A 13,128-nucleotide genomic window follows, 5' to 3' on the forward strand; every position below is an offset into this window, starting at 1 on the left:
TCTGTTTCCCCAACTATCTGCAAATACCCCAAAGCCCTCAAGGCATGATTATCTATACTCAAGAAAGTCTTAACAACTTGTTCTAGGGTCAGAAAAAAATCAACTTAGTAGGGGTGCCTGGGTGGCTCAGTCTGTTAAGCATCTACCTTCAGCTCATGTCATGATCTCAGGATCCTGGGATAGAGCCCCACATTGGGCTCCCCACTGAATGGGGAACCTGCTTCTCCCTCTCCCTCTGCCTGCCACTCCCCCTGTTTGTACTCTCTCTCTCTCTCTCTGTCAAATAAATAAATAAATAAATAATTTTTAAAAGAAATCAACTTAGTAATGCATAATAGCGTCATTCTTTCCTAGTGTTTGAAGACCCAAGTCATAGGTCCACTTTCAAGCTAGATTCCCTATTATCCTTTATGGCCACCACCTAAAACTCCCATTCAGCTCCCCAGGGAAAGAAGAGAAGAAAGCACTCAGCAGGGCATACAGGAAGTCCTCCTTTTAAGAATATCTAGAATGAGATACCTACCCTGGCATGGCTGATGGACAAATAGGAATCCACAAGCCAGTCAAGAAGTAGATAGACAACCGGATGTTGTTCAGTCACTGAGACCTTTTACTGACCCACTTGTTCTAATTTTGTTAGTATGTTTATTTTAGGGGCTGGGTAGCAGGCAGTAAATGGAGAATAAAGTTTTGATTTTACAGAGCTGGCATGAGAATTTGGAATAGGCACCTCAAGGCTTATCTTATTCTTTTACAAATTCCTTTCTTTACCCAGAGGTAGACAAAATTAAAATAACCCAATGCTGGTGGTGACATAGCTCATATCCAGGCAGTAAATCTTAGGCAGGTAGGGGAGGGATCTCCTGTAGTTTTCCAGATCTTGACCTTATAGGACTAGACTTCAAAACTCGTATATGTGTTTCAAGGAACAAGATTAATTAAAGACTTTTTTTTTTTTTTTAACTTGCGAGCAGCCTGGAGTTTAGGTAGGGAGGCACCAATCACTTCATGGACCTGAAGCTGAAAATGCAAAAAACTTGCCTTTCAATTCAGAGTGTCTGGGTTACTTCTCTTTGGTTTATTTAAGTTTACTTTCTTTTGGTTATACTCTGCTATCAGTAGAGTCTGGTTTGAACATTCAACCTGGTTGCAACTATACTAAGGAATATTAAGAAAAATGATACCTAGGACGGTTTGCTAAGCAAGGATCAAAGACCCCTCCTCCCTCAAAGTCTCCACTCTAAGGGGAATATGGATCATTAGAGACAAAAATCAGGTCAGGAAGCCTTTCCTTTCAGAGCATCTAAATTGTGTTTCATTACAGAAGGTTACTATTGACCTTACAGAATTCAAGTCCTTTGGAGAATGTGGCAGAGATGCCAGGATCCCTCCCTGTAAAGTCTGAGAGGAAACGTGACCATCTCCAGGGCTTTTGCAGGAACTAGCTGTTACTTGAGTTCAGCAATGCAGTTCCTTCAGCTGAAATCAAAGACGGATTCGATCCAGCTTCATGGATAAAGAGAGAAAAAATAGCAATAGATGACCCAGGAGAATTTACAACTATTTCCTGACCTAAGCCACTGGTTTATTGTGAGTCTTGGAAAGGGCTTGCCATTTTGTAATCATTAGGGAAACGTCTGATGAGCAGTTTCCAGTATCCTCAGGAATAGCCTGATACTTAGGTTTTTAGAAGAATGTCTCATGAAACCTCAGACATGCCATGACTGTGGCTGAGCTCACTGACAGAATGTCTTCTGATCTCCATGCTGATAACCAGCAAACTTCAGGCATTCTGCATTGCCTCTCTTTTATGTTTGGGGCCTCTACAACCACTTGGTTTCTTGTCTCAACCTCATGCAAGGGCCACTATCATGCTTTCTCAGTGGTCAAACTGGACCTCACTTTGAGCATATTTTGGAGCCTGGATGGTGGGGGGAAAAGGTACATGAGTGACCCAAGTGAGGCTGCTGATTCTCCAACTCACTCCTCTAAAACAGAATCAAGAGGAAAACCTTCCAAAGGTCATAATATACATTTGCTTTTACTTACTTTTGTAAGTATTTAAAGTATTTTTACACTCATTGTTTCTATGACACTCCAATTTTCCCTCTCCTGAATCTTGACTATTCTCTCTTTACTGGACTATCTACATTAGCATACAAATAGATGGTTATTACTTTTACCTTAAAACAATAATGTGACCCTATCTCCCTTTAGTCCATGGGCCTATTTTTCTGCTCCCATTTACAATAATGTTTCCATTCTTTCCTGACCCAATACAAACTCCTTTCAGCCTGACCACAGCAAGGTCCTGAATGACCTCTGCACTGCTGGATCCAATGGTCGTTCTCCTCATGCTACCTGGCCTATCAGCAGCATTTGAGGTTATGGATCACTCGACCCTTTCCTTTATGTGGTTTTCAGAACATCATTCACTCCTGATTCTTCGAACTGGCCACTGTTTCTCTGTCACTTTTGCTAATTGTTCATTTCCCTGACCCCTAAACATGGGAGTAAAAGAGGACTCAAGTTTTACAGCTCTTCTTTGCTGTACCTAAAATCACCTCCTAAGTGATTCCATCCACTCTCATGGCTTTAAATACCTACCTATATAGTGTTGATGCCCACATTTCTTTTTCCAGCTATTTCCCCTCATTCCTCATTTGCATATCCAGCTACTTCCTGGACATCCCTGTGTAGATGTCTAATGGGCACTTCAAACATATCCAAAGCCAAGGTTTTGTTTGAAACTACCACTAATTTTTTCTCCAACATCATACCCCATACTGACAATGAAAATTCCATCTTTCCAGACACCCAGACAAAAATCCATCAGAAAAGTATGTGGCTCTCCTTTTCAAGCTATGCCCAGAATCCTGCCATGTCTCACAACCTGCACTGCTACCACTCTGGTCCGAATCATTTTTATTTCTTCCTAGCTCTAGTCCAATAGCTTCCTAACTGACCTCCATGCTTCAACCATGTTCCCCACCAGCCCTTGCGAAACTTAAAATCTTTTTTTCAGTTTAGAAATAATTTATATACCATACAATTCACCCTCCTAAAGTGTACAATTCACTGGTTCTTAGCATACTCACAAAGTTCTGCGACCATCACACTATCCAGTTCCAGAACATGTTCATCACTCTAGTAAGAAACCCCAGCCCGCTACAAGTCGCTTCTCATACACGCCCCTCCCCCCACCCCTGGCCCCAGCAATCTACTTTCTGTCTCTATCATTTTGCCTATTCTGTTGATTTCATATGAATACATTCATATCATATTTGCCTTTTGTGTCTGGTTTTTCACCATAGTATTTTCAACATTTATTCACGGATCAAAAATCACTCGTTCATTCCTTCTTCTGACTAACATTTCACTGTATAGATATACCACCTTTTGTTTATTCATTCACTGGCTGATGGGCTTTTGGGTTGTTTCTATCATTTCACTATAGTGAACAGTGCTGATGTTTATACTCGCAATGAAGTTTTTGCAAGAAATACATTTTCACTTCTCTTGGGCATATTCCTAGGAGTAGAATTTCTGAGTCCTATGTTAACTCTAAATTTAACTTTTTTAGGAACTGTTGAACAGTTTTCCAAAGTGACTGTACCATTTTACATTCCCACGAGCAGTGTAGGGGCCACTGTAAATTCTTAACACAGCAACTAGACCTGTGGTACCCAATGAGGTAGCCACTACCCACGTATGGCTATTTGAAATGTGTGCAGCCCTAACTCAGACAAGCTTTGAATGTAAAATACATGACAAATTTCCAAGACTTAGTATGAAAAAAACCAAAACAACAATGTAAACTATGCCATTAATGATAGTTTGTTTTTTTTACACATTGAAAGTATAATATTTTGATCTATTGGTCTAAACAAAATATATTATTAAAGTGAATTTTACCTACAATTTTTACTTTTAGTATGATTAATAAAGAATCTCAAGTTACATAAATAACTATAACATGAAAATATAGAATAATCCTTAAAACACTGAACTATAACTTTTCTATTTAAAACCTTCCAGTGGCTTCTCCGCTCACTCAGAATGAAGTTCAAAATCTTTAGATTGGTCTGTAAGACCCTAACACTCTGGACTGCTACCATCTCCTACTACTGTCCCCCTTGCTCACTTTCATCACACTGGCCTCAGGGCCTTTACACTTGTCATTTCCTCTGTATGGCATGCTGTTCCCAAAGATAGCCACTTGGCTTGCTTCCATCTTGTCAGGATTCAGCTAAAATATTACCTCATCAGTGAAGGCTTCCTGACCACCCTACTATTTATATACCCCTATTCCACACTGCCTCTCGTCCTCTTTCCCTTCTTTACTTTTCTCCATATTTCTTTAACACCATTGACAAACATAGTCATCATTAAATGATTCTCTTCTCCAGAATTTAAGCTCCAGTGCAGGGTCTGTGGCATTTTGTACTACAGAACCTTCAATGCAGAAAATAGCACCTGGAACATGGTAGGTATTCCAGAGATATCTGTTGAACAAAATTGGAGTAAGCAATAACTTGTACAGCTATATGGGATTAGTTTTCATTATTATCATTTTATAGATGAAAAAATTGAGGCAATGACAAGTTCTGCAAGGCTATCTAGTTTAGAGTTATGGGTTTTGAACTGGGAACTCAAGTCTTAGATTTTCACTTGGATTTGCATCAAGTCACTGGACATGATGAGGTTTCTTTCATGAATCCTTTTAAGTTTTTACTTTGGATCAGTACTATTTGGTGCTATGACATACTCTTTCTCTACTCTGAAAGGAAAAGAGCTTCACTTTAAGATAACGCTTAAAAATTTTATCAGTCATACAAATGCTTTAACCAGCCATAAAAATCCTTTGTAAAAATTCCATTACTGTCAAGTATACCTAATGGAGTTGTTCCAGGTTTGTGGTGAGATTCCTTACTCTATGTTTAAAAGACATTATAAACTGTGAGGTGCTATTCAAATGTGATGTACTGAGCCACTACTGTAATGATAGTGTGTCCTCCATGTGTGTTTCTTGAATGTTTGAGCTCTATTTTGGCCAGCATGAATTCTATTATTCCCCTTACTTTTATCTATAATAATACCTCCTCTTCACAGCCTTCACAGTCTGACTTCCTTGGCTCTTGAACATAAATTATCAACAAAAGCAACATCACCACTGGTGGGTTGAGTGTTCCACATTAGAAATTCCATTTTGATACCTGCTCCTGGGCTGATTCTGAGGTGGAAGCTGTTCCTATTCTGGGGGATGGATGTTCCTGCCCGTGAAGGGGTACTCAGAGAAAGAGACTTACACTTCAGAGTGTGCCAAGCTCTGTCATTAAGTGAGTGACAGCTAAAAATCTCAGCTAACCCTTACCTTTCAACTCATTCAAAGCAGTCACCCAAATGTGATCTTTGAAAATGCCTGTGATGGTTAATCACAGATGAGTCACTCCAAAAGGTGGATTACTTCCTACAAGCTATGGGTATGTTTCTGCAAATACATGTGCAGACAGACTACTTCACTGAAGGCAGAAAACTTTCCCAAGGTCACCATTTGAACCAAAGATTTCATATTCCCACTTTCTAGTTTTTCTATGCACTAGAACATAAAGCTCAGCTTAAGGAGTTAGATCAAGTTGACAAGAGAAAAATTATAATTAGGGAAAGGAAAAACAAGACTCGAAGAACAGACTGAATTAGTATTTTCTCCTATTGTTCATTGAATATTTGACTTGACAATACTTATTGTGTGCAGTGTTTTATTTTAACTAGGGTATTGGGAACTGGGAATACATGTTATCTTAGAAACAATCTCACAAATGCTGGCTGGATTCCCAAGTAGTCCACCAAACCTCCTTTAACTCATGATGTAACTAAGTGTGAATGAGAGAAATTAATGCTTGAGAATAAATATTTCTTTAAAATATAGTAAGTATTTAAACATCTCCAGAACCTAAAAATCTTTGAATGTAGATAAAAAACACTGGTAATCCAAATTAAAAAAAACTAAAATTACTAACACGCTGTTTGAGTTGTGGCTGTAAATTGGGTATAAGGGAGATTCTGTTTGAGACTTTGGCCATTTCCAAGGGCTGGAGAGGCGGAGATGCTATGTCTTTATTGTGCGTCATTTTGCCTCTAACTCAGAAGTCTTATTTGATAAATGTGTCTCAACCACAAATATCAATCTCTTGTCCATCAGCTATATAGTTTTTTTAATTCCTAAAGGGATTTCATTTACTCTTTTTAAAAATGTTTGCACTTAGAAACATATACAATTTATTCAATTGCTAAACCAAAATTTCCTTGGAGTTTTTATAGTCTCATGATTTCTTCAGGTCTACCCCAGTGGTTTTTTGTTTTTTTGTTTTTGTTTTTTTGGACTTTCAGTGTTCTGTTTTTCAAGTTCTCAGAATGTGTTGGCCTCAGCTTGAGTCCATACTATAGCCAAGTAGAGTAAGGACTCACACCAACCTTTATCATGCCAAGTCCATGTTTCCTCCCCAGGAGGGCCTTTCAGTTGATAACTCTTTGGTAGTCACCCCATCAAGTTCAAGGCTAATAACTGCCTAAACAGCTGAGTTTCTCTCAATGTAGTTGGCCAAGAATCCAGAATGGACCTCTAGTGACACAGTGGAGTCTTTTTTTATTTGCAGTCAGGTGGTCCTAGACTTTAATCCAACTGTTTCTCCTTACTGCATAGCCTTAACAAATCATTTTCACTTCTCTGAGCCTCAGTGGTCTCGTCTGCTAAGGAAGGATTCTAAAATGCCACATAATGTTTGTAAAACACCATGAAAAGTTACAGATATATAGATGGGAGGTGCTCAGTAAATATTAGTTTTCCTCTCACTTCTTTCTGAACCTCTATTGTAGAAACCGCCAGAATGGAGGTTGACAACGGTACAGGAAAGAGGTCCTAAGAGCCTTGTTTCCCTAGGAGGGTGCTCTTCCCTCTGCCAACAGCAGGAAAAGGAGGCCCTGGGTCTGCAGGAAGGACTCAGTGCTGCTTCATAGGATTGTGCAGACTGACCTCCATGAGGGCAAAAGCCGAGAGAGAGAAATGGGGGCTGAAAACTGGCCTCAGCTCTGCTTGCCAAGCCTGGTGTCTTGGCTCAGGACTGCAGTCAGTCTGGAGGAAGCAAAGCCTTTGTCAAAATGGTTTGCCCAGAAAGACACTTTTTGGCAATTTTTCTGTCTGGAAAGGGCATCCTTTTCAAGAGCAGAAAGGCAACACTGCCAAGTGCTAAAAGAGGCCTTGTGCACTAAGCCTCATTGTCAGCAATCTTGGAGCTGTTCCTATCCCACAGGAAAAGGGAATTTTCACATTAGTGTGGGAGGAAGGGTAAGATCTTTCCTAATTAGCTTTGGTATGGAATGGCTAGTTCTTGTAATAGGTATTTGCAAGTTAATGACTAATAACTATTGTCAAATATAGGGATTTTGTATTTATCAATAGTTATATTTTAAACCCTGACTTTTCATAAATTAGATCCAAATTCATAAAGGAAACACCCTATACCATTTCTATCTGTAGAACCTCAAGCTCCAAGTTTTTTAGTTAAGCTTTTTATTTCAAGGAAACTGGATTCGCTACACTTGTGAGAAATCATTCAGAGAGATCCTGTATATCCTTTATAAAGTTTCCCCCAGTGTTGGACCTTGTAAAATACAGTACAATATCACAATTAGCATATTGGCATTGTTTCAGTCAAGACACAGAACATTTCCTTTACCACAAGAATCACCCATACAATCCTGCCCTTTTATAGGGACACTCTCACCCCCCTCCTTAAGCCTAGTAACCTAATCTGTTCTCCCTTTCTATCATGTTATTTCAAGATTAACATTTAATGGAATAAAATATAGAATCGTTTGAGATTGTTTCCACACACACACACACACACACACACACTCAGAAAAAAGAGATTGATCATGGACACTGGTCAAAACTGTTCCATGTATCAGTAGCTTATTCCTTTTTATTGCTGGGTAATATCCATGGTATGGACAGACTATACCTCAGTGTCTGATCATACATCCACTGAAGGGCATATGGGTGGTTTCCAGCTTTTAGCTATTACCAATAGACATTTGCCGCTATAAGAATTTGTGTACAGGATTACCCATGAGCATGCATCATCATTTCTCTGAGATAAACACTGAGGACTGGTAGGTCATACGGTAAGCACATGTTTGGTTTTTTAAGAAACTACCATACTTTTTTCCAAAGTGGCTTAGCATTCCTACCAATGATGTAGGAGTGATCCAGCTTTACTTCATCTTTATCAGCATTATTTTTGTCACTAGGTTCTATTTTAGATATTCTGCTAGGCATGTAGTGATACCTCATGGTAGTTTTAATGTGTATTTCTCTAATGGCCAATAATGTTGAACATCTTTTCATGTACTTATTGTCCATTCGTATATTCTCTTTAGTTAAATATCTCTATCTTCCTCCTCTTTTCTAACGGAATTGTTTTTCCCATTACTGCCAAGTGGAGGTTGAAGAGTAGGTTCCCCTCTTAGGCTCCACTGACACCCAAGGTGAAGAGAGCTCCTTGTTACTGCCAATCAGGTGTAAATGTTTTAACTCCCATGTGGTCCCCATTGACACAGTGGGCAAGAAAAGGGCACATTACCAGCCAGCAGGAATAAAAGTGTCTGATCTCTACTTGGCCCTCTCTGATACCATTCTGATGGGTACTGGAGCACCTGATGATGACCTCATGAGGGTGGATCTAGGCTCAGTGCTCAGCCTTTGCTGGCTTGGATGACGATCCCATCTGTTTTTTTTCTGTGGTGTTTAGCTGAATTAAAGCATTTATTTCCTTAAAGTTTTCTGTCTTGCAAGACTGCCACTTCCCTAGTCTTCAGGCTAAAGAGAGAGCATGCTTTTGTCTTCATTTTGTTTTTGTCTACACTCATTTGCATTATGAGGCAAAAAGAACACCCAACGACTTTATTATTATTCTGTCATGCCTCAAGTTCGAAGGTCCCTAGCCAGTCTGCCTTATCTCCAGCTTTCAGAGTCTTCATAAGTTTGTTTTCTATGTCCACAGATCTTAGTTGTACATAAAGGGAAAAAGAGGGCTACTCCATTGTGCTGGAAGACAAAGTCCCTAAACACAAGCCAAAGGTTTTATAAGTGATCCTGTAAAGGACATTGTGCTTATTAATAACTTTGTTATTTAGAACTTGACCTTGTCATGTTATCCTTTTGGGTATTTACAAGAAATCTTTAAAAAAATATAAAAGGAAACTAAATAAATCTTTTTTAAAAAATATTTTGTTTATTTATATGAGAGAGAGAGAGAGAGAGAGAGCACACAAGGGGGGGGAGGGGCAGAGGGAGAAGCAGACTCCCCACTAAGCAGGGAACTTGATGCCAGACTCAATCCCAGGACCCTGGGATCCTGACCTGAGCTGAAGGCAGACACCTAACCGACTGAGCCACCCAGGAGCCCAATGAGTATATCTTTAAGCTGAGGAAAAACGTTCACTAGCTTTTTGATAACTGTGAATATTGACTATATTTACCTGGAGAATTACAGTAAGGGTTAGGCTTTTGACTTTTACATAACCCTTCTTTATATCCAGTCAACCTTACTATTCTACCTTACAATTTTCATTATTCTGTGTGTACAAGTGTGTATATATACGTGTGTTTCTCTCATCCTTATTCTATCTACTCATCAGCCAATAGATGAAAAGTGTCAGGTTTCCAAAAGAATGGTAGGACTTTCTTCCATGTCAGCCTCCTGCCCAGACAGTAATTAGTGAAAATGGGTCAGCCTGTTTAGAATGGGAGAGATTTGTGTTTATGTAGATGGTAGTCAATCCTTTCACATGTGTTTCAAATGAACAGATAGCTCTATGCATTACTACATTGTTTATACATTCCACTCCGGGTCATCTAAGTCTCAAAGCTGAAGTTTAATTTACAACCACTTCTTACATTGTCAAAACTCTTGGACCTTTCTAAAGAAATGATGTTTCAAATATCACACAAAACACTAAGTAGAAGTATGTATTATGGTTAGGGTGCCTGGGTAGTGCAGTCAGTTGAGTACCCCACTCTTGGTTTTGTCTCAGGTCATGATCTCAGGGTCAGGAGATCAAACCCCACATCAGGCTCCACACTCAGCAGGGAGTCTCCTTGAAGATTCTCTCCCTCTCCCCCACTCACACACACTCCGTCTCTAAAATAAATAAAACTTTAAGAAAAAAAGAGGTATATATTATGGTGGCTTGTAAGAATTTATTAGTAATGGTGATGAGATGATTGGGCCATTGGGTTTCATATGAACTATCTTGGTGGGATAAGTAACCAATCTCAAAGTTTCTAGGAGAAGAGGTGATAGGTGTCTCTTTCACCAAACTTCAAGCTCCCATACAGCAGGGGCTATGTTGCATTCTTCATGGCCTGTCCTACATCAAGTAGTCAATATGGTTGTTAAATGATTAAATCAATACAAAAACATGTTTTTACCCTACAACTGCTGATCCTTCCAGAAATTAAACCAAGAGTCCACTTCTATTTGCACAGACATTTCTTTAAGAGAATTAAAAAGTATACTCAGAAAACATCTCTGGGGGACTTCCTAGAAAAGAATTATTATGTACCACTTCAGCTCCCACAAAAGGAATGATCCACTGATAATGAATTACAGACCAGAACTTTCCCTGAAAGTGAAAGGGATCTATTTGAAAAACTTGGGTGAAGATCAAGCCAGACTCCTCCTCCTTTAACCACGTTCTTTTGCTTTCTTATTGACACTGGACATTTTCCAGGCCCACAGCTGCACCCTCTACAGAAACGCATTTCACATTTCTCACATGGTTATGGATCTATTGATCTGGCCAGCAGAGGCTGGTATGCTCTTTGTGCTCAGCAAATGCCAAGTACATCTTTCAGGCTTTACCAGGAAACCAAATGCCATCAGGAGCTTTGGCTGTGAATATAACTGACCCTCAAGGGAATGGAATAAAAGGGCAAAATGAGAATTTCCAGCTGAAGTTCACATCGTACACCTCCCCACCCTCACCCCATGTCATTATTTCTTCTGCTGGGTTCCTGTGTTGTTGGAGGTGATGACAGTGGTGCCCATGCCCCTCAAAATGTGCTTACTTTTATTAAGGAAATTGTAGGCCATTTAGTATCTCCATGTACACCTCTAATTTTTTTTTTTTTTTAAAGAGGGTCTTGTGGGTTTCTTCACATTTTTAAAAGACTTGACTATAGGGGCGCCTGTGTAGCACAGTCAGTTAAGCACCTGCCTTCGGCTCAGGTTGTGCTACGAGGGTCCTGGGATTGAGCCCCACATCGGGCTCCCTGCTCAGTGGGGAGTCTGCTTCGCCTTCTCTGTCTGCCTACTTGTGCTCTGTGTGTCAAATAAAGTATTAAAAAATAAAAGACTTGACTATCTACATACATGTGTTGCACAATGAGACGGTTAATTAGGGTGGTGGTAGAGAGGGATGACAATACATTGCCAACAGGGCTAAGTCAAGCTGGTTCCTTTTGGCAGACATTAGAAGGCTCTGATGTCTGGATGCTAAGGCTTTTATAGGTCCTGTTGTAATCTTGCCACCAGGTGAATATTACAATAAAAAAACCTCAGAAACTCTGCTGTACATACATACATGCATTAACAAGCAGGAATTGAGAATCCTAAAAAGAATATGCTATCCCTCCAAAGCAAAGGGCAGGGGAGAAACTCTTGAGAATCTAATTGGACTGGGAATGCTTGGAGGGCTCTGTGGCCATTCACAATACCTGCCTAGTGTGAGTATACATATCCCATTTACACACTAAATTAAAAAAAAAAAAGAGGAAGCCAATCATGTCAATATGACAGAAAACTCCTTCCTCTCCCCTACAATTTGACAAATATAAAACTTTACAGGCCAGATATTGCTAAAAAATGTCATTCTGAAGCCCATGTAAACCCTATCTATGAGAAGATGAAAAAGTTAAAACTTGGTGAAATATGGCAGAGATGAAAAAGAGATTTTAAGTGACAGATGCACTAAGTAGGGAGAATCTCATCAAGTGTAATAACTAGATTAGGAATTAAAATACCTGTATTTAACTTTTTCAGTAGCAGGCCAAGTATTTATCCAAACAAAGCTAAGTAGAGGGATGGGCAGAATAAACAAAAATGCTTTTGAGTGGATACTGTAGCCAGTTTGAACTGGGGAGCACCAAGAATTATTCTCTAGGGTGGTCCTCAATAATGTCATGTGAAGCACTGGGGTCTTCAGCTCCTCAAGGTAGGATTACTTATACATTTGAATAATTTTCCTCTAGTCCTCTGAATTCTTAGCTGAGACCCCTGTAATAAAAGACAGATTAATGGAAGAAAAATAAACAGAAGTTTCTTAATGGATGGACCTCATGGATATATGGGGGACACCTGGGGGAGAATGATTAACTCCCCAAGGTGCCTTAGAATTCAGACCTAAGTACCATCTTAATAGGGAATGGGGCGGATCTTAGAGGCTTCTTAGAGGACAGTAAATGATTTTTAGGAAAGATGAATGGCTCCTTAGAATAACAGATCGCAGGTATGATAGTCTGTCTGGATGTGGTGTGGACTAGGACTTCTCTCCTGTGACAAGAATCTCTCCCCACCCCCCCACCCCCCGCCCTGTTGATGAAACTCTGAGGGAGGTGATTTATAACAAGTGATTTCTTTTTGGAGGATCTGTCTTCAGGCAAATGACGGAGTTGAGAAAAAGCTTGTGCCTGTGTTTGAGTTTTTTCAAGTACCTACAGCACCAAATAATCCAAATGCCAAAGTGGCATTTTGGGGGATGGCATATTCGGTCATGTTCTACTTTAGTCCTGATGGATTCAGACAGTGTGTGTTACTCTGCATGCGTGTTAGTCTCCATCAAACCTGAATTCCAGGGAAGGAGGGACTACCTGAAGGCAAAGGCCAGGAAAACTGGATTGAAAAGTCCAATGAGAAAAATTCCTTCCTGACCCAGTTGACCACCGTTGGTGTTTATATCACCAGGTTGTCCACACTCTGACTTGCTATTTACGGTTGATGTCCATGTTTGTGACAAAGCAGCAATTCATCTCATCCAGAACAAGAGCACAGAAACCACAAACTTAAT

The sequence above is a fragment of the Halichoerus grypus genome, chromosome 2 (genome assembly GCF_964656455.1).
Source record: "Halichoerus grypus chromosome 2, mHalGry1.hap1.1, whole genome shotgun sequence".
Taxonomy (NCBI): Eukaryota; Metazoa; Chordata; class Mammalia; order Carnivora; family Phocidae; genus Halichoerus; species Halichoerus grypus.